The following is a 20,714-nucleotide window of genomic DNA, read 5'->3' as shown; positions in this document are numbered from 1 at the left end:
ATTTCAAGAGATCTTACAGTGATAATTTTCACTTGTTCCATTGGCAGATTTTTTTTTTTTGCTTGAATTAAGCAAAAAAAATCTGCCAATGGAACAAGTGAAAATTATCTTGGTAAGATTTCTTGAAATAAGATTTTCAAGATCTATTGTCTAAAAATAAGTTCTTATATCTCGCTGAAAAGTTAGTCTTTAGGTGATTATGTCTTATTTTAAGTGTGATGAGATATTTTGACTAGAAAAGAAAAAAATACACTTGGTAAGATTTAGATTTTTGCAATGATATTAGTACCATATTACAACCCCTAGTCTAATGGACAATGTAATACTCACTGCAATAATCACACAGCATAAGTGTAAGAATATGCAACAGCTTGTGATATTTTAGAGAAACATGTGGGTCCGATCAAACAGTAACACGTGGACACATTTCGTGTTCAACAGTCTCTGTCATGTAAGCAAGGCAACTTATATGAATGTATTATACATATTTGAGTAGGTATTTATAACCCCTTTAACATTACGGACAACAAAATTTGGGGAGATAAAATTTTTAGGTGAAAAATGTCAAATTACTGCTCCGTAACATGCAGACTTGAAACGGACATCGATCTTTTAAGCTTTGTGCAAACATTCAAAACATGCAGTTCTCACTGGAAATTGATATCAAGTAGGACAAAACCTTTTAGATATTATGTTCAACTATCCTGAAAATAAATTTTGGAGTAAAATATTGAAAAGTCGGTTTCATTGAGATGAGAATGTGATAACACGTGGACAGGTTGCCATAGTAACACGTGGATGACTCTTTACCCATCACCCAAAATGTTGACTTATTTTTGAAAACAAGCCAGATATAATCACAAAGCTTTATTTAATGTATTTAATACTAACACAGCGTTATTTACAACTTGTGGTGGTCCATACTGATGTAGGTAAATTACAAATAAAGAGTGATTTCTCTGTAACAGTTCACAGGTAGTCTTTTTAAATGTGACCAGTGTATGAATTTACAAACTTCATCATTCAGAATTTTAATTTCTCAAAGTAATAGACTGTCTTTTGCATGTCTTTTTGGTAATTCAATGCAGCCTAACAGAATGTTCGGAACTTCTCGTGTACTGTGTAAGTGGTATTGTAAAAAGGATAACAGTTCCATACAACAGAGATCTTTAGCTAAAAAATGAGCCCACATGATAAATGATGTGTGCAAATTTACTTTTTCATGTTGATGTTCAATCTAAATTGCCCGCAGGTGTGAATGTGACAGTGATTGTTTGTTCCTATATGTCAGCCCTGTGACGAACTGGCGACACGTCCAGGGTGTACCCCGCCTTTGCACATAAGTAGCTGGGATAGGCTCCAACAACCCCTGTGACCCTAGTGAGGATAAAGCGGGTTCAGAAAATGAATGAATGAATGTTGTTCACTTTCGCTTGATTGGATCCATGTAGGGTTAAAAGGTTGAAAATACTACAAACCTCAAAAAGGCTCTGACAGCTTTAAACTAAACAGTGCTATCAAAAAGCAGCAGAGGCTCATATGAGCTAGTTTTCATTTAGTCCAGCACTGTATCGACACTGTACAGCCGACCAAACAAAATACGGTTCAGCAGAGGAGACATTCAGAGGCCAGCAGACACGTGTCCTACAGAAGTAACTGGGGCAGAATATGGGCTGACTCTACCCCATAGAGTTGCACTGGCTTCTGGGTAGGTGATATGATGCTGTAAAGACCACACGTGGAGCTACCAGGGGTTGTCATCGCAAAGGAAGGAACACAAGTCCCTGCTAACTCATTACAATCCCTCATTGAACAAGATGCCTCATTTTAAGGATGTTTGACATTATGTTCATGGACACAAAACAAACTCCCACGGCATAAAAATAGTCTGATACTTCTGCTTTCAACCAAGCATCTAAAGCAGAGATGTGATCACACAGAAGGAGTAGTGCTGGTTGATGTTCCTGATATGATAATGCAGCACCACTTTGTGGTCAAACTCTGTCATAACACTATTAGAACACACTGAGAAAGAAGAACCAAAAAGAAACAGGCTTCAGGATGAATTATAATCTAAGAGACTGCAGCAGATGGCATACAAATGATTTAAAAAACACTGAAATAAAAAATAAAAGTATCTGCACTGTCTTTCACATCTACTGCACGAATATATGTATGCACGAATCTATCTGTAAAGAAATACATCACAAGGGCTGCAACACCATGGATACTACCTCATTCAACTTCTGTCAGATTAATTTAATAAAACACCCCTTGAGATGAGACATTTTCATAATTTCAGATATTTAAACACATACAAATTCCATCATATCTGTGTAAAATAGAGATAATATGACGTAGAACCTCAATGTGGAAAAAACTAGAAGATTAAAGACAAAGAGAAACATGAAGTGCAGGAGTGAGGGATTGAAAGAGAGAGAGAGAGAGTGAGAGAGAGAGAGAGGGGAGGAAGTGGTTTTTTCAAGTAAGTGGGTCACCTTGTCCTGTAGACTGCGCTCCTCCTCAAACCTTCACGGGCCTTTGGAGAGCTAACCCCATTCAGTACCTAGTGAGACTACTCCCGCGGTTTCCAAGGGAAAGCCATGGACAAAACTGCAACTGTGCACTTGTAGCCATTATGTGCACTATACACATCACAAATAAGCAGGAAACTGTCATACTTACCACATTAATTATGCTTTGTGTATTAATGCAAGAGTTCAGGAAAAATCCCCATAAATGCATCACACTGGACATTTTTATGACATGAATTGTGGGTGGGGGCAGAACCTATGGGAAACAGCCATTGCCGGCCTAAAGTGACACACCCGTGTTGTTTCCATGTGATCAAGTGTGAGTAAACAAGCAGCAGTCAGTGAATGAGATTGAGTGGAAAGTACGTGTTTGCGATTGTTGTTTGTGCAGCTGTAAGCTTTGCACTCCGCCACTGTCCTAGAGATGCGACCCAGCACTGGTTGATAATGTATCATCTAAGACCAGTGTTTTTCAACCTTGAGGTCGGGACCCCATGTCAAGTCACCTGGAATTCAAACGGGGTCACCTGAAATTTCTAGTAATTGATAAAAATAAAAAACAAAAAAACTTACTAATAAAAAACATAGGGTGAGTTGAGAGAGACGATCCCAATCCATAAAAGACAAACTCAGAGTCTAAAACTGAAGCACTGTGGTACTGTTTATCTTTAAAATGTTCATTGTGGTCAGTTTCAGATGCTGCAGCTCTTTCATAATTCATAGTTTGAGTTGTTGTTTGTTCAGTATTAATTGTCAGCCTTGTAAATCCAAGCTGGACTGACTGTATATATCCTTACCAAGGAAAATACAATTCTCACTTTGTGCAGTAATCTACACCTGGCTTTGCTGCCTCCGTCCATAATAATATACATTATATAGACTAAATGTTGTCTAAAATTAACATTTATTTGCAATATAGTATAGCAAACTATTACATAATCAAAAACTAATTCATTTTAGCAAAAAAAAAAAAAAAATCTCTCAGTTTTGAATGTCAGGTGTCAACAGAAATTTGTAATGTTAAAATGGGGTCACGAGCCAAAAAAGGTTGGGAACTACTGTATTAGACTGATGTCTGCTGAACGGGGTTAGTGACTAGTCCATCTCAGCCCAGTTAAGCACAGAGCAGAGGCTTAGTACTTGTGTATAGCTGACAAGTGACTATGAGGTAAGTTACCTGACAGAACCACTAGTATTCTACAGTCGCTGAAAAAATTATTAGACCCTCAAAAGTCATCAAAAACAATGGTTATGCAATCAAGTACTAACTACTGTGTGTATCATGTGACTAAAGCAGACAGAAAAGAAAACATGGAATGCCTTAAAGCACTGTTTTTGCCAGCACAATGCCATAGATATTAATGTAAGAACTAAAGTGATTTTGGTTATTATCAAGAAAACATGGAAAATGGATAGATATCAGCTCTGAAATTAAACTCTTATGAGCTATTTTTGTTGTTATAATTTTATTTGTCCAAATAAATGTACCTTCAGTTGTACCAGGCATTAAAATTAACAAGGAATTGAAGAAAACAAGGATTGGTCTAATGATTTTTTCCGCGACTGTACGAGAGCTTTTGAAATAGCCAGCGATGAAAATTCACTCCAGGTACCCTTTAAACCATTCTATATAAATGGTTCGCCTCATTCCCATTGTGATTGTTTCAGTGTCATTAATGAATATTCATTATTATGTTTATTATCATCAGATACACAACCAGACACAACATAGGAGGGAGTTCCAGTCAGTCTCTACATTGAAATCTAACCCCTTACAGTACGTTGGTTCATATTAGGCCTTTTAAACCACTGACATGTAACTCATTTCACATTATAGCATAGAATATTATGTGAGATTTTGAGGAGAGATTGACATTTTGTTGCTGCACAGCTTCAGATCGCAAAGCATAGATGACACAGAAACCAATGTAGTGTGGCTGTAATGCTCAGTTTTATTTGGATGTTTAATGCATGTGCTGCTTTAAAATAGTCATATAACATGTATTGTTAATTATAGTGTGTTTTATGGTTAACAAAGATTTAAGTGGTTGTATCTGACACATTTCTAAACATTAAAATCAGCAGACTGCACCTTATTAAAAGGGTCATATTTTGCTAAACCCACTTTTATTAGTCTTTGGTTCATTTATTTGTGTATTTGGACCCTAATAGTTTATAAAGTTTGAATTTGAACCCTCCAGGTGCTGCAAAGCTATCTTTCATTCCGGCAAAAATCAAGTGGATTTCTACAACCAGTTTCAATTCCTGCTTAATTTGTTACGTTTTATAACTAGTTATGCCACGACATTTACACATATAAGGTCAAGACCTCTGACAAATATTTCTATGAGTACGATATAATTGTTTGTCAGCAGCAGCGGTCTGTAATAAAAACTGAAAATATGTCCAAAGTTCAAGCCCATTACCTAAAATGTTCAGTTTTTGGTTGTATTAACAAACACAAGTGGCTGAACACAACAGAGCAGCACAGCCAACAACCTGGAGGGGGTGGGGTCATGAGCATTTAAAGGGCCAGCACTAAAAAACACCTTTCTGGTGTCATTACTCAGAAACAGGGTTGAAGATGGACCTGTGGAGTGGAATTAATGAAGAATTCAAACCCAAGTACAGCATTTACAGTTTATGTAGACCACAGGGAAATGTTTTAAAATGCATAATTCCATTTAAAAAAGCCAAATATCACTCCTTTAAAACATACTTTCACAAAATGGACTTTAACATTTTATGGTTTTACAGATTTTATAGCCCATTTTTGCAAGGTCTCAATGGGGCTTGCTTTACTAGCATCACATTTGGCCTATTCTGTTATGTATCATGATTATCCTTATCGCCATCATCCTCATCATCACCATCATTCTCCTCATTGTCAACATCATCATCTTAGTAATAGTAGTAAGTAGTTATGCTCACTCATACTTATGAGTTAATACTTATTCCTATCAGTAGTTTCATGCTTGAATAGTATTTTTGAAAAGATTAAGCAGTAGTAGAAAGTACCTATTATATATATTTACTCAGAAACTGTACTTGACATTAATTAATAAATTAACCTTTCATCAACAAAAAAATAATTTACTTAGCTACTCAAACTAATTTTGAATAATATAAAATATAAATGTTCTTCAAATGTTACCAAAGCTGAAACAATAAAACCATTATATGAATGTATTTATTGTGTTTTATATTTCAGTATTATTTCTCATTAGTTATTTTGTATTCAGTACATGATGACTTATTTAATGTATTTTCCCAAAAAAATTATAAGTACCCCCTGGTCTTCTTCCAAGTACCCCTGGGGGTACTCGCACCCTACTTTGGGAAGCCCTGCAGTACGATAACTGTGACAGCCTTGACCATGTGCCTGTATGCCTATCTTCATTCTTACCTGCAGTGTATATAAACCAAACTAACATTGTAAATGGACATTTAAAAAAAAAAAAAAAATGAATAACTTTTTCACCCTTGATCCTTATTTACAAATCTCAAACTGTTCTTTCCATATGCAGAAACAAGTCATCACACATCAGTGCTGTGGGACTGTTCTAAATCTGGACCTGCATAATGATGGTGAAAACATTTGCCAGTCATTTCAGATTCAGATCAATCTGAGTGCGGCCTACAGATCAGCAGGTACACTGGCTGAGATCGAGAAACCATCCGCCATGCTTTCTCTTACACCCCCCCACCCCCTCTCTCTTTTTGGCAATTACCCAGGTGGCTTTGAGGTGCTAATTAGACAGTGTTGATTAATACCAGCTGTGCATAATTTGTGCTATTATTGGATGATCACCAGAGACACGGAGAGAGAGGAAGAGAGGAGGAGGAGAAGAAGAAGAAGAAGAAGAAGAAGAAGAAGAGGATGAAGAAGACGAAGATGAAGATGAAGAAGAAGAAGACGAAGAAAAAGAAGATGAAGAAGAAGAAGACGAAGATGAAGATGAAGAAGACGAAGAAAAAGAAGAGGAGGAGAAGAGGAGGAAGATGAAGAAGAAGATGAAGACGACGAAGATGAAGAAGAAGAAGAAGAAAAAGAGGAGGAAGAAAAAGAAGAAGAAGAAGAAGAAGAAGAAGAAGAAGAAGAAGAAGAAGAAGAAGAAGAAGAGCAGATAAGGTAGAAAATGGAAATGGAAGGGAAGCAGAGTGATGTGATAGAAATAAGAAAAAAAACGAGAGAGAGAGAGAGAGACAGACAGACAGACAGACAGACATTACTGTACAGTGCAGAGAGCAGCCAAATGCATGTCAGTCATTATTCAAATGCCGGCACTCATATAGTGTGCATTGTGCCAGTGCATGAAAATGTCATTATGACACAAATACAGGGCAGGGTGAGAAAGACAAACAGGGACAGTATTAGCACATCATTATCATTATGCTGTTTAGCTACTGACAGGCATGGCTTGAATCCAAAAAAGTGCAAATAAAAAAAAAGTAATTAAAAAAGTTCATTCATTCTTTCAGTCATTTAGTCCTCAAGAACATCATGTAGATATGGAAGCCTATCCTGGGGTAAGGGCGGATACACCCTGGATGTATACAGTTCATCACAGGCCTGACAAATACAGACCCTTCATTCTCACATTCACACCTATGGGTCCTTTAGATCAGGGGTGTCCAATCCTGGTCCTCGAGAGCTACTATCCTGCATGTTTTGGATGTATCCCTCTTCCAACACACCTGATTCAAATGATAATCCAATCATCTAGCTCTACAGAAGCCTGATAATGACCATCAGGTGTGTTAGAAGAGGGAAACATCTAAAACATGCAGGATAGTAGCTCATGAGGACCAGGACTGGACACCTTTGCTTTAGATTGACCAGTTAACATAGTAAGGTGCCTGGGTTTTGACAGTGGGAGGAAGCAGAAGTACCCAGAGAGAACCCACACACTACAGCAGTGGTTCCCAACCTTTTTGGCTTGTGACCCCATTTTAACGTTCCAAATTTCTGGCGAACCCAGACATTCAAAATGGAGACTTTTTTTTACTAAAATTATTTTGTTTTTGACCATGTAATAGTTTTCTATACTATGTTGCAAATAAATGTTAACTTTAGACAACATTAAGTCCATATAATGTATATTATTATGAATGGAGGCAGAAAAGCCAGGTGTGGATTACTGCAAAAAGGGAGAATTTTATTTTCCTTGGTAAGGATATGTACAGTTAGTCAAGTTTGGATTTACAAGGCTGGAAATTAATACTGAACAAACAATAATGCAAACTATGAATTATGAAAGAGCTGCAGCATCTGAAACCGACCACAATGAACATTTGAAAGATAAAAAGAACCACAGTGCTTCAGTTTCAGACTCACAGTTTGTCATGTCTTTTATGTATTGGGATTGTCTCTCAACTCACCATATATTTTTTAGTAGTAATTTTTTTTAAAAAATTAAAAAATTTTTTTTTATCAATTACTATAAATTTTAGGCAACCCCATTTGAATTCCAGGTGGAAATGGGGTCCCGACCCCAAGGTTGAAAAACACTGCACTACAGTCACATCCAGGTCACAGCTGACAGAATCAGATCAGTGATTGGTAGTTACAGCTGTCAATCACATTTTAACCTCCCTGCCTTGATGAAACATGATTAGATAAAATGACAGAAAGGACTAGAAGCAAACAAACAACATAATGCTGAATGGTACTTTCAAGCACTGCAGCTTTTATTTAATTTATTAATCTTTTGTTGTGCAAATCATTCCACACTAGTGTACATATAGGAAAAGCTGTTTTATTATGCTCTGTTCAGGAGAATTCTAATCTACTGCTATAGTTACTAGTGTGATAGGATATGAAGCTGGAGATATAATTAGCTTTACCAAACAACACCATGACAGTGAAAAGCCACATATGCATTTTTGTCTTCTGATTTAGACATAATCACCCTCAAGAGTCATAGAAAATACAGTGATGAGTGAGTGAAGCAGTATTAGTTGCACACCCTGGGTCCAGTTTTTTTTCAACTGCATGCGTGTAAATCATATCATCATTACCACACAGATAAAAACAAACATGAACACACCACTTCTTTTTCTGGTGTGTTCTGAATGTTCTGATTTTGTATCGGCAGTCTGGAGAAATAGTCTCATACTAGGTCATTTTATGTTGTTTTTCAGTATATGCTAAATTCCTCTAGATGGTGATGATGTTTTACACATGAAAGAAATTCACCTTATCTAACCACGTTATAGTTTTCTGGATCACAACAATAAATACTAAAGCATTTTTGGTTCATACTGGATGTACACTTCTGATCTACAAATGAGATGTCGTGAAGTGTCTTATCTGGTAGTCAGTGTGGTAAACAGGCATTTTGACTGTATGTATGTATTAATTTGATATCCTTACTTATTTGACACACTGATACTTATTGTATTTAAGTCCATCTGTCGCCACAGCTGTGAGTGAGACGTTTCAGTCATGTGTGGTATATTTAAGATTCTACAGAGCCCTGTTCAGAAATCCCTGGTTCGCCCTGACACTGGACTCTCATTTCCTCCCAGATCGACTTTGGAAGCTGTTGCCATGACACCCTGGGGCTGACTGACAGCTGTCACGGTTGCAGTGTGTGGACCCAAATGTGCATGTGTATTGCATTCTCACAAACGACATGTCAAGAGGGAGCACTGGGGATGCCACGGCAACATTATTATGTGTGCATGTGTGTGTGGGTGGAGGTTGACTGTAATAAGAGGTGGGGATGGGGGGATGGGATTATGACTAGGAGAGGAACGAGGAAGAGAGAAAGTGCTGGAATCTGGAGCTTTACAGGCCAAGCTGGGTGGGAAAACCTAGAAGAGCTCTGACAGATAAGTTCACATGTACTGGAAACGGACCATCACTGTCACCGCACGATGTTAGCATTTCATCTGGTTCGTAGTCAGCGTCTATAAAAGGTCAGTCCCTGTAAAATGTCTTGAGCTGCAATTAGAAAAAAAGAAAATATACAACAAGCACCCTGCAACAAGCATCTGACCCTAGGTACGGTCCATGCATTCATACCGATGATTTTAAGAATGTAGAAAATGAAGTGACACAAAGTCCCTCAGGATCTCTTCATGCATAAATATGAGCCAGAGGTAAATGAACACTATGTCTGTAAAGATTGTCATTCCAACAGTTTCTCATGCTTGGGTTTACAGTAGCTGCCATGTTCGAACTGGAATCAACACAGCAGAGATGTGGAGATGGATTTGCCCCACAGACTGGATGCATGTTTGATAGATTTTGGACTGTGAGTGTCAGTTACCTCTATAATAACCCATATGTAATAATTCAACAAAAAATGATCAGAAAGATGACAATATATTTGAGTGTCATAAAATCTGCCCAAAGGGACATAAATTACCTTCAGAAAAGTTTATTGGAAGTGTACGTTGGGTTTACACTTGAAGTCCAGTTGGGCACCAGGGGAGATCGAGACTTTTACCCCTCCCCCTGAAGGGGAGGCAAGGGGTGCTGTTTTTGGTTTGGTTTGTTTCTTTGTTTGTTAACACTCTAGTGGCAAAAAATTGAGTTTATAAATTGCCAGTGACTGAGAATAGATCTCATTACATTTTGGGGAAAGTAGGTCAAACATCTCATTTTTATGAATTTTTATTTTTTTTATTTTTTTTTTCCCATTTACTTATAATGGGTGAAATTTCAAATGTCTGTACCAGCAAAACTATTGGTTGAATTCATACCAAATTGGGTTTATAGATTGCCAGTGACCCAGAATAGATGTCATTACATTTTGGGAAAAACAGATCAAAGTTCAAATTTCTTATGAATTTTTAAATTCTTTTTTCTCCTCCCATTTACTTACAATGGGCAAAATTTCAAATGTCTATAAAAACATCAATTTTTTTCAATTTACTTCAAACTTGGCACATACATAGAGGCAATTGATATGCTGACATCAGCACATGCATAGACATGATGACATCAGCTGGATCCATGCCAAAATAAGCTACAACACATGCGAGGGGCGGGGTTTGTTGTGCCTGGCACCATTTGTTGGAGTTATTTTCGAGTAGTGAGTAAATATTCCCCATCACAACATGGAGGCAATGGTAGTATTTTATCATTCTGCTTGTTGCTATTTGTGCATTAACGTTTCAAACATCTCCCTTGCTTCATGAAAGAATAACAACCTCTGAACTCCCGCTATGCCCTGGAAATGGCACACTTCCTTTACTGTACCAGTTTCTTTTGTGGGATTTTGTGAATTAAATACGACAGTGTGCTTCCTCGTGTGCCCTGATACTATTTTGCAAACATACTGTTGCAATATCCTGTGCTCTGCCAAACAACCGAAAGACCTTTTACCTTTCTTCCAGAACAACAGTGAACAGTGCCAGATTGACCTACAGTACTGTGCTGAAGTAATGTCGGTATACAGTGGTATGCAAAAGTTTGGGTACCCCTGGTCTAAATGTCTGTGAATGTGAACAATTAAGCAAGTGGAAGATGAAATGATCTAAAAGGCAAGAAGTTACAGATGATACAAACGATAACAAACCCCTCCCCTGGCACGTATTGTAGCTTATTTTGGCATCAATCCAGCTGATGTCAGCATATCAGTTGCCTCTTTATATGTGCCAAGTTTGAAGTAAATTGAAACAAAATTGATGTTTTTTATAGACATTTGAAATTTCACCCATTATAAGTAAACGGGAAAAAAAAGACATAAAATTCATAAAAAGTGTGAACTTTGACCTACTTTTCACAAAATGTAATCACATCTATTCTGGGTCACTGGTAATCTATAAACCAAATTTGGTATGAATTCAACCAATAGTTTTGTTGCTAGAGAGGTAACAAACAAACAAACAAACCGAACCAAAAACAATATCCCTTAACAGAAAAGGAAAAAGGGCCACTGCAAAAGGGGTGTATGAAACAAAATTTTTGGGAGTGATTATTGACCATAAACTCTGTTGGAAACCACAAATAGAATATATCAAATGCAAAATGTCCAAGGCTGTTGCGATTCTTTATAAAACTCGCGACTTGTTAAACAAAAAATGTTTGCATATGTTGTACTGTTCACTTGTAATGCCATATATGTCATACTGTGTGGAAATATGGGGCAATGTGTATAAAACTAATTTAGACCCAATAATTAAACTCCAAAAAAAAGCTATTAGAGTCATAAACAAAGCTGGTTATCTCCAATCAAGTAATCCACTTTTTGTAGAATCTGGTTTACTAAAATTTTTTGATATTGTATATTTAAAAACAATGGAATTTATGTTTCGTGTTAAAAGTAAAAACCTTCCTTTTTGTATTCAGAAAATTTTTAAGTTAAGAGAAGGACATTATAATTTAAGAGGGATGTTTGTGTTTGAAAAATGTAAAGTAAGAACAAACGTTAAATATCAGTGTTTCAGTTATTGGTGTCAAGCTATGGAACGAATTGAAGGATGAAGTGAAATTGTGTAGCTCACTGTTGAGTTTCAAAAGGACTTTAAATTTTCAAATTCTGAAGGGCTATGAAAGTAATATGATTACAAAATGATTTATAACACTGAATGTAGTATAATTTGCGTTTAAGTATTTACCTGCTGCAACTACGGGTGTAGACGTGAATTAAGGATGTGAATAGGAGAAGCAGAAATAAGCCTCTGGCTTCAGCTTCTTCCTTTTTCAGTTACAAAATGTGTTAATTTTATGTTTATTTGTTTTTTTTAATATGTATGTGTTTTGTTGTTGTTGTTGTTGTTTTTTTAATATGTATATGTTTTGTATTTTGTATTAACTGAAATAAACATTCATTCATTCATTCATTCATTCATTCATTCAAAAGTTTGGGCAACCTGCATAGTTAAAGGTGGGGTGTAAGATGTTTTCCTGGAGCATTTTTTACTATATTGCTTAAAATCCCCTTCACACCCTGATTACAACCAATTAATTAAATGCTCTAACACAAAACTAAAAAAAATTTCGTCACTTGCGGAACAGACAGGACTGAAAAAATAACATCCAATCATTTTGAGCGCACACTCAAAATGATTGAACGGTGATATGTCGATCAAATTCAACTGCCATTTGTTCCTCCCCCCTGCCCCCCTCTGCGAGTACCCTTCTTCATGCATGAATCGTGTGTTCTCAGAGACTTAAAGCGCCTGTACAGGAAACAAAGACAGAGCCAGAGCTTGGCTATATTAGTTATATTAGGATGGAAAGTTCACCGCATTAACATAAATCAGTAGGAAATGTATCGTTAGTCAGATAGGTATGCATTGAGGCTGTTGTGTAAGAGCGGGGGTGTTGGAGGAGACTGAATGAGGTATACATGGATCAGGGCCACCAGAGCTGGGGATAGTGAATTGTTGTTGTGCAGCGCTCGTGAACCCCCGAGAACAAGCATTGGATGTGCCAGTATTCTGGAGGCGTGGCTTCAGGGGGATGTCTGAAGAAAGGGGTTTGGACTTTTGAATTGAGTATTTTCAAAATGTAGCTTGCTCGAACCGTTTTTCTAAGATCTCATACCCCACCTTTAATATCTTGTAGCACCCCTGCTAGCAAGACATCACAGCTTGCCAAAGGGGTATGAGACCTGAATTTTCCTTTTCTGTTATTATGAAAATGTAAAAGATGAAAATAAAACATGATTTTGTTTAAAATGTAAAGGGAATGTATCATCTGTAACTTCATGCCTTTTGGAGATCATTTCATCTTCCACTTGCTTAATTGTTCACATTAACAGACATTTTGACCAGGGGTACCCAAACTTTTGCACACCACTGTAGGTCTGGCTAGATGAGACACCTTTACATAAAGTGCTTTGTGCTAATATTGTAATTGTGATGAGAACATGTGCAATAAACACACTGCACATGCATCTTTTCATCAGATAAGGTTATTGTTCACATTAACAGACATTTTGACCAGGGGTACCCAACAGACATTTTGACCAGGGGTACCCAAACTTTTGCACACCACTGTAGGTCTGGCTAGATGAGACACCTTTACATAAAGTGCTTTGTGCTAATATTGTAATTGTGATGAGAACATGTGCAATAAACACACTGCACATGCATCTTTTCATCAGATAAGGTTATTTATTAGAAGTTTGGTAGTGAACTGGTGCAGTGGTTAGGACTGTTGTAACCACTGCAAGAAGGGGCAGCTTTCATTCTCCAGTCGGACAAGGGCCTTTCTGTATAGAGTTTGCATGTTTCCTCTGGTTTTCCATTCAATCAAAAATATATAAGGAGGTGAATTGTCCTTTCAGTGCCTTTGACCACAGTACTGGCCCCAGGCAGATGTTGATGACAGATCAAGGCCACATAAAGTGAATCTCCCTGTTTAAAGGGTACCTGTGGTGAATTTTCTTTGCTAGTTATTTCAAAAGATCACCTATAATACTCGCAGTTCCGTTAGGTAACTTATGTCATATCCCTTTGTCAAGTACGCGTGAGTACTAAGTCACTGCTCCATCAGCAACATGTTGCCTCCTTCATGGGCGGTTCCAGCACTGATAGTGATGCAGACTCGTTGGTTTGTCCGATTACCTGGGCTGAGATGAACTGGTCACTGACCCTTTGCAGCAGACACTAGTCTAAGATGACACATTATCAGATTGAATAGGTAACCATTTACAACCATGTCCTCAAAATTACTATGCATAGTTTGTACATACAGCTTGAACATATGATTTCCACTCAGTCTTGCTCACTGACTGCTGCTTGTTTAGTCGCACTCGATCACGCAGAATCAACACGGGTACGTCACTTAGAGCTGTCAATGACTGCTCCCCACAGGTTCTGCCCCTGCACGAAATTCACATAATAAAAAGGTCCAGTGTGGTGCATGTATGTCGATTTGTTACTGAATGTGCACCTCTCCTGCTTAAAGTACAATTAATGTGGTAACCCTGACCAGTACAGGTACACTTTAACAGTACAAGGGGTGAATTTCACTGTCAGTTACCAGTCAGTAAAGGTATGACACCTGGAGCTTTTGGTGCTTGTATTTATCATATAAAACTTCCTGACAAACCACTCTATAGTTTCTGTTGAAGAGTGACACTAATAAGATGGTCAAATGATACAAAGCAAATGTTTCATTGAGTTTACTGGTATAACTGTTACTGTAACCTAGTGTATTAGCATCACTAAGCTACATTATCAAATGTTGGAGGTAACTCCTCTACACATTTAACCCATAAAAACCCATATATACACCAGTGATCAACAGCATCTCCTGATCTAAAATGTTTAATGATCTAAAATGTTTAATAACCCTAGAGCAGGGGTCGGCAACCTGTGGCTCCGGAGCCGCATGCGGCTCTTAAGCCTCCTTGTAGTGGCTCCCTTGACTGTGGTCAAGTCAGCCGCGATTCTCCTTTGCATGGTCAAGCCAGCCGCTAGTGTTTTTCTTGTAAGCTACTCATTCGACATTTACGGTAGATGAGCTGCATGGAGCAAATGTACCTTCCGGACAACCAAAGTAACGGCTCATTTATGCTCTCCATTAAAGACGCAGACAAATACGGATGGACGGTTCTCTCCGTCCTTTGTATATTACTCACGTAATTCTGTCCATTTTCCGGGAGCTTGTGGATGTGGAGCAGTACAACTGGGAACTGTGGAGGCAGTGTTGAGTTTTGAAGAGAATAATTTCCATAAATAGCGATACTTTTCATAGAGCGACTGTATGAGTATGAGTACTGTGTACTTTTGGGGTAATCCTACAACAGATTCCCTTCCAAGCTCCAAGTGTGTTTTTTCGTCGGAAATAAGCTTAAAGTCTAAATTCAATGATGAATAAAATTATTTTTTCCAATATGTACCTCATGAATTTGGTATATTTGGTATTAGTACTTCATATACTATTAGCACAAATACTATGAACTACTTTTACCGTGTAACTTTTGGAGTAATCATACTCCAGATTCCCTTCCAAGCTTCAAAAGTGTTTGTTTTCATCTGAAATAGGCTTTAAGACTATGAATAAAAGTATGATTTCCAAAAAATACCTCGCGAATTTGGTATATTTGGTATTAGTACTTCATATACTATTACCACAAATACTATGACCTACTTTTACTGTGTGCTTTTGGAGTAATCATACTCAAAAATCCCTTCCAAGCTCCAAAAGTGTTTGTTTTTTTGTCTAAAATAGGCATGAGACTAAATTCAATGATGAAATAAGTACCTCATGAATTTGGTATTTTTGATTTTAGTACTTCATATACTATTAGCACAAATACTATGAACTACTTTTACTGTGTACTTTTAGAGTAATCATACTCCAGAATCCATTCCACACTGCACTTCTGTTTGTTGTATTCAGTGGTTGTAACAGATACAATGTAAAAAAAAAAGATTAAAACTTTTAAAAGTTTATAAGCTCTGCTATTTTTTGTGACTTTTTTTTTCACGGAAGAGGGGGCAAAATGGCTCTTTTGATAATAAAGGTTGCAGACCCCTGCCCTAGAGCCACTAATTATATCAATACATGTAAATAATTGGTGTAAAATACAGTTTGTCATCTTTTCATGGTCATCAGATATGACCCATTTGGATGCTCCGAGGCAACATAATGAATGTGGAAACACTTTCATTTCACATCAATGACAGTGGATGGAGACACTTGTTTTATGTTCAGTTAATGATATAATGTGCTGAAAAAGTGACTTTTTTCTTCTGTTTCCATTGTTTTGATATAATAACCACTGAATGTACTTGTATGAACATCTACATGATCAGTGAATTAAATACAGGAAAATACATTATTTTAACTGGAAAAAAAATAAAAATACAAAGGATAATATTATAATAAATTGTGATAAATCACTTAAGAAAGGTTAAAATAGAGAGAAAAAATCATTTGGGAACTGCCACAAAAGTACTACTGGGTCTTTATGGGTTAAGATGATACTTCCTAGCTATGTGTGTGGTTAGTGTTTAGCAGTAGCTGGCACCTTTTGCTCCACCCTTTGGTTCAAATATGGTAACTTCTAGCTCGGGTAAGTATATGAAACTTTCACTCCACAATTGTTGGTCTGGAACCAAGGGATGACTGTGGCTACATCTACCTCCTTTATGCAGTCTGTACAGTTTCAGCAACATTTACTGTATACAGTGCCATTTTAGTTCACAAATAAAAAAAAAAACATGTTAGAGACATGTTTTTTCCTCATGCATCACATCAAATGTATGACACAAACTTTGAAAAACTTTTGAGCTGCACATTTTAGACTTGTTGACTTGTTTATGCCTGTAATTAGGCATGGGAATTGTTAAGAATTTAACAATTCCGATTCCATCATCGATATTGCTTATCGATCCGATTCTTTATCGATTCTCTTATCGATTCTCATTGGGTGAGGGAATAAAAGAGTACAAACAGGTGCGTTTGCATTAACTGTCTTTTATATTTCCATCTCTGCACAGAAAATATAACATATACAGTATGTATAAATAATAATAACAGATGATGCCGGGCCTGGTCTGGGGGGGGGGGGGGGGATTGGGGGTTACAGTGAAACTAAACACTCTTTACTAATTCCTCTATTGCCACATTTCTACTACATGGAACCGGTTCCACTCGTCTCGGCTTGTCTCCCGTTGTTGTGCACCTCATTTCCTTTCCCTTCTTACCTTCGGAAACTTGTATTTGAGGAGTTACAACATTTGTTGCCCACACCAGAACCGGAACCGGCCCAGCGTTCACTCTGCCGCTACATTCACAAGCGCCGCTAAGTAGAGTATCAAATATGTGACATTCCTGTAAATGAGTCACATGCTGTGGACAAATGTTTGAGGATATTGGAGGGATTCCACCCTTTTGAAGACATGGAAGCTTTGCAAGTGTTCCAAGTAAGTGGACCTAGTGTCATCTTTTTAGACAGTTTCTGCCTCAATGTCATGTTGGCTACGCTCTGACCAAAACAATGCAGCATACGTGTGACGTCATTGCGCATGCACAATGAAGGTGGAATCGATAAGCAGAATCATTAAGCAGGAAGGCAAACGATTCCAAGGAATCGAGCTACTGGGAACCGGTTCTCAAAAAGAACCGGTTCTCAGTTTCCATCCCTACCTGTAATCCTATGGTAATGACACCAAAATATTAAACAAATAAATAAATAGCAACATCTGCAAGTATCCCGCATGTTTACTTTATGTTTACATCTCATTACTCAGACAAGGATTTTCGTTAATGTGCATTGTCCCTATCAGATAAACAAATTAAGTAAGTCAATGTTAAGGGTTAGTATTTTGTTGATTCTGTAGTGTGCTGTGTCATTTGTGATTCTGTTGTATTTTTGTAGTTTTTTTCTGTTCTCTTCTGTGTGTGGGTGTGTTCTCTTTCCCTCCAAACAGATAGCAGTTGATTGAGGATGAGCTGCAGGAGTGGTGTTGGTGTGCTGACTGCTTCTGATTGGTGCCTCACAGATGAACTGGGAAATTTAAAGCCAGATCTTCCTTCCTCCCAGGACACTCCTCTCATTCCATCCCCCCTCTGTGCAGACCAGCCTTTTGTAATTTTTGTTAGAACTTTGTGAAATCGAAGGAGGGAATCTTTTTCTTTAAGTTTTTTGTTAGGTAAGATTGATGTACACTATATTGCCAAAAGTATTTTTTCACCTGCCTTGACTCGCATATGAATTTAAGTGACATCCCATCCCTAGCCTATGGGGTTCAATATGACGTCGGTCCACCCTTTGCAGCTATAACAGCTTCAACTCTTCTGGAAAGGCTGTCCACAAGGTTTAGGAGTGTGTTCATGGGAATTTTTGATCATTCTTCCAGAAGCGCATTTGTGAGGTCACACACTGATTTTGGACGAGAAGGCCTGGCTCTCAATCTCCGCTCTAATTCATCCCAAAGGTGTTCTGTCGGGTTGAGGTCAGGACTCTGTGCAGGCCAGTTCAGTTCATCCACAGCAGACTGTCATCTATGTCTTTATGGACCTTGCTTTGTGCACTGGTGCACAGTCATGTTGGAAGAGGAAGGGGCCAGCTCCAAACTATTCCCACAAAGTTGGGAGCATGGAATTGTCCAAAATGTCTTGGTATGCTGAAGCATTCACAGTTCCTTTCACTGGATCTAAGGGGCTAAGCCCAGCTCCTTAAAAACAACCCCACACCATAATCCCCCCTCCACCAAACTTTACAATTGGCGCAATGCAGTCCAACAAGTATCGTTCTCCTGGCAACCGCCAAACCCAGACCCGTCCATCAGATTGCCAGATGGAGAAGCGCAATTCGTTACTCCAGAGAACACACCTCCACTGCTCTAGAGTCCAGTGGCGGCGTGCTTTACACCACTGCATCCGGAGCTTTGCCTTGCACTTGGTGATGTATGGCTTGGATGCAGCTGCTCGGCAATGGAAACCCATTCCATGAAGCTCTCTGTGCACTGTTCTTGAGCTAATCTGAAGGCCACGTGAAGTTTGGAGGTCTGTAGCGATTGACTCTGCAGAAAGTTGGCGACCTCTTCGCACTATGCGCCTTAGCATCCGCTGACCCCGCTCCGTCAGTTTACGTGGCCTACCACTTCGTGGCTGAGTTGCTGTCGTTCCCAAACACTTCCACTTTCTTATAATACAGCTGACAGCTGACTGTGGAATATTTAGGAGCGAGGAAATTTCACAACTGGATTTGTTGCATAGGTGGCATCCTATCACAGTTCCACGCTGGAATTCACTGAGCTCCTGAGAGTGACCCATTCTTTCACAAATGTTTGTAAAAGCAGTCTGCACGCCTAGGTGCTTGATTTTATACACCTGTGGCCATGGAAGTGATTGGAACACCTGATTCTGATTATTTGGATGGGTGAGCAAATATTTTTGGCAATATAGTGTATTTTGGTTTCCTTCATTTGTGTTTGTAGATTATTATGATTCCCTACTTGATTTATTTTTTCTTTTTTTAAATAAATATCTCATATTGCAGTGGCGTGGTTGCTGGTCATTTGTGTAATTTGCTCCTGTTTGTTAAGGGACATGGAGGGAGGGGAGTCTCACACCATGTTGCGTCTTGGCAACCCCTAGACCGAGCGTAACAGTCAAGTTAAAAATAATGACTAATTTCCATGTTTGTCCATATTTTATGGCAAGACCACAGGGAGCTACTGGAGAGCAGCTGTAGAGCCACATGTCCTCAGAAGTGCAGGTTTCCCACTCTGTCCTAATGTCCTTCATCAAGGCTTTTCATCATGAAGATGTAGGTCTATCTATGGCAGGGGTCTCAAACATCCCGGGGGCCAAATGCGGCCCGCCATAGGTTCCAACCCGGCCCCTGAGATGAATTTGCAAAGTGTAAAAATTCCACAGTCAAGGCTGTCGAACTCATTTTTGTTCAAGTTCCACATACCAGACCAATATGATCTACAGTAAAATAACAGCATAATAATCTACAAAAAATAATGACTCCATATTTTCTTCTCAGTTTGGTGTGAAAAAAATATTACATTATGCCTATAAGTAATGACAACTTCCAACTTTTGTCTTTGTTTTAGTGCAAAAAATAACATTAGATTATGAAAATATTTACATTTACAAACTATCCTGTAACAATAAAATGTGAATAACCTGAACAAATATGAACAACCTGAAATGTCTAATGAAAATTAAGCACAATTTTAACAATTTTCTGCCTGTTACTAAGTGTTTAGTGTCTTTGTAGATCTGATCCATAATGCACATGTATAAATGATAAGTTGAGGCATAATATTGTTAAAATTGTACTTATTTTTCTTTAGAAATTTCATTTTTTTCAGGTTATTCATATCTTTGGTTTTGGATAGTTTATAAAAGTATTTTCGTAAATTAATGGGGGGTTTTTGCACTAAAACAAAGACAAACATTTGGAGTTGTCATTATTTATAGATTATTACGCTATTATTTTACTGGTCCAGCCCACTGGAGATCAAATTGGGCTGAATGTGACCCCTAAAAGAAAATGAGTTTGAGAGCCCTGATCTATGGTATTCATGTACTTTCCAAATCTTAATTTTCTTTTCATCATGTAGGTCTGAGTAAAATGTCTCAAATGGCCTGGATTCATGACGTATGTAGGACAAAGAATATGAATGTCTCTGTTAACTAGATATGATGACGATGAACACACAGGGTTACTCACATATACTGACAGCTTTATAACATACTACATGTGCTAAAGTTGTCTGCTGCTTCCCAGTTTACAAAGACGA

The 20,714-nt window shown here is 38.0% G+C and overlaps 1 protein-coding gene across 1 annotated transcript in view; it reads right to left on the bottom strand.

Annotated features, from left to right (window-relative positions):
- Positions 1–20,714, bottom strand: part of LOC115439140 (SH3 and multiple ankyrin repeat domains protein 2-like) — a 515,551-nt gene that overhangs the window by 153,924 nt on the left and 340,913 nt on the right. The window lies entirely within an intron of this gene.

This window comes from Sphaeramia orbicularis, chromosome 3 (genome assembly GCF_902148855.1).
Source record: "Sphaeramia orbicularis chromosome 3, fSphaOr1.1, whole genome shotgun sequence".
Classification (NCBI taxonomy): Eukaryota; Metazoa; Chordata; class Actinopteri; order Kurtiformes; family Apogonidae; genus Sphaeramia; species Sphaeramia orbicularis.
Note: the sequence above shows the minus strand (reverse complement) of the source record. Positions and strands in the feature narration are given on the sequence as shown.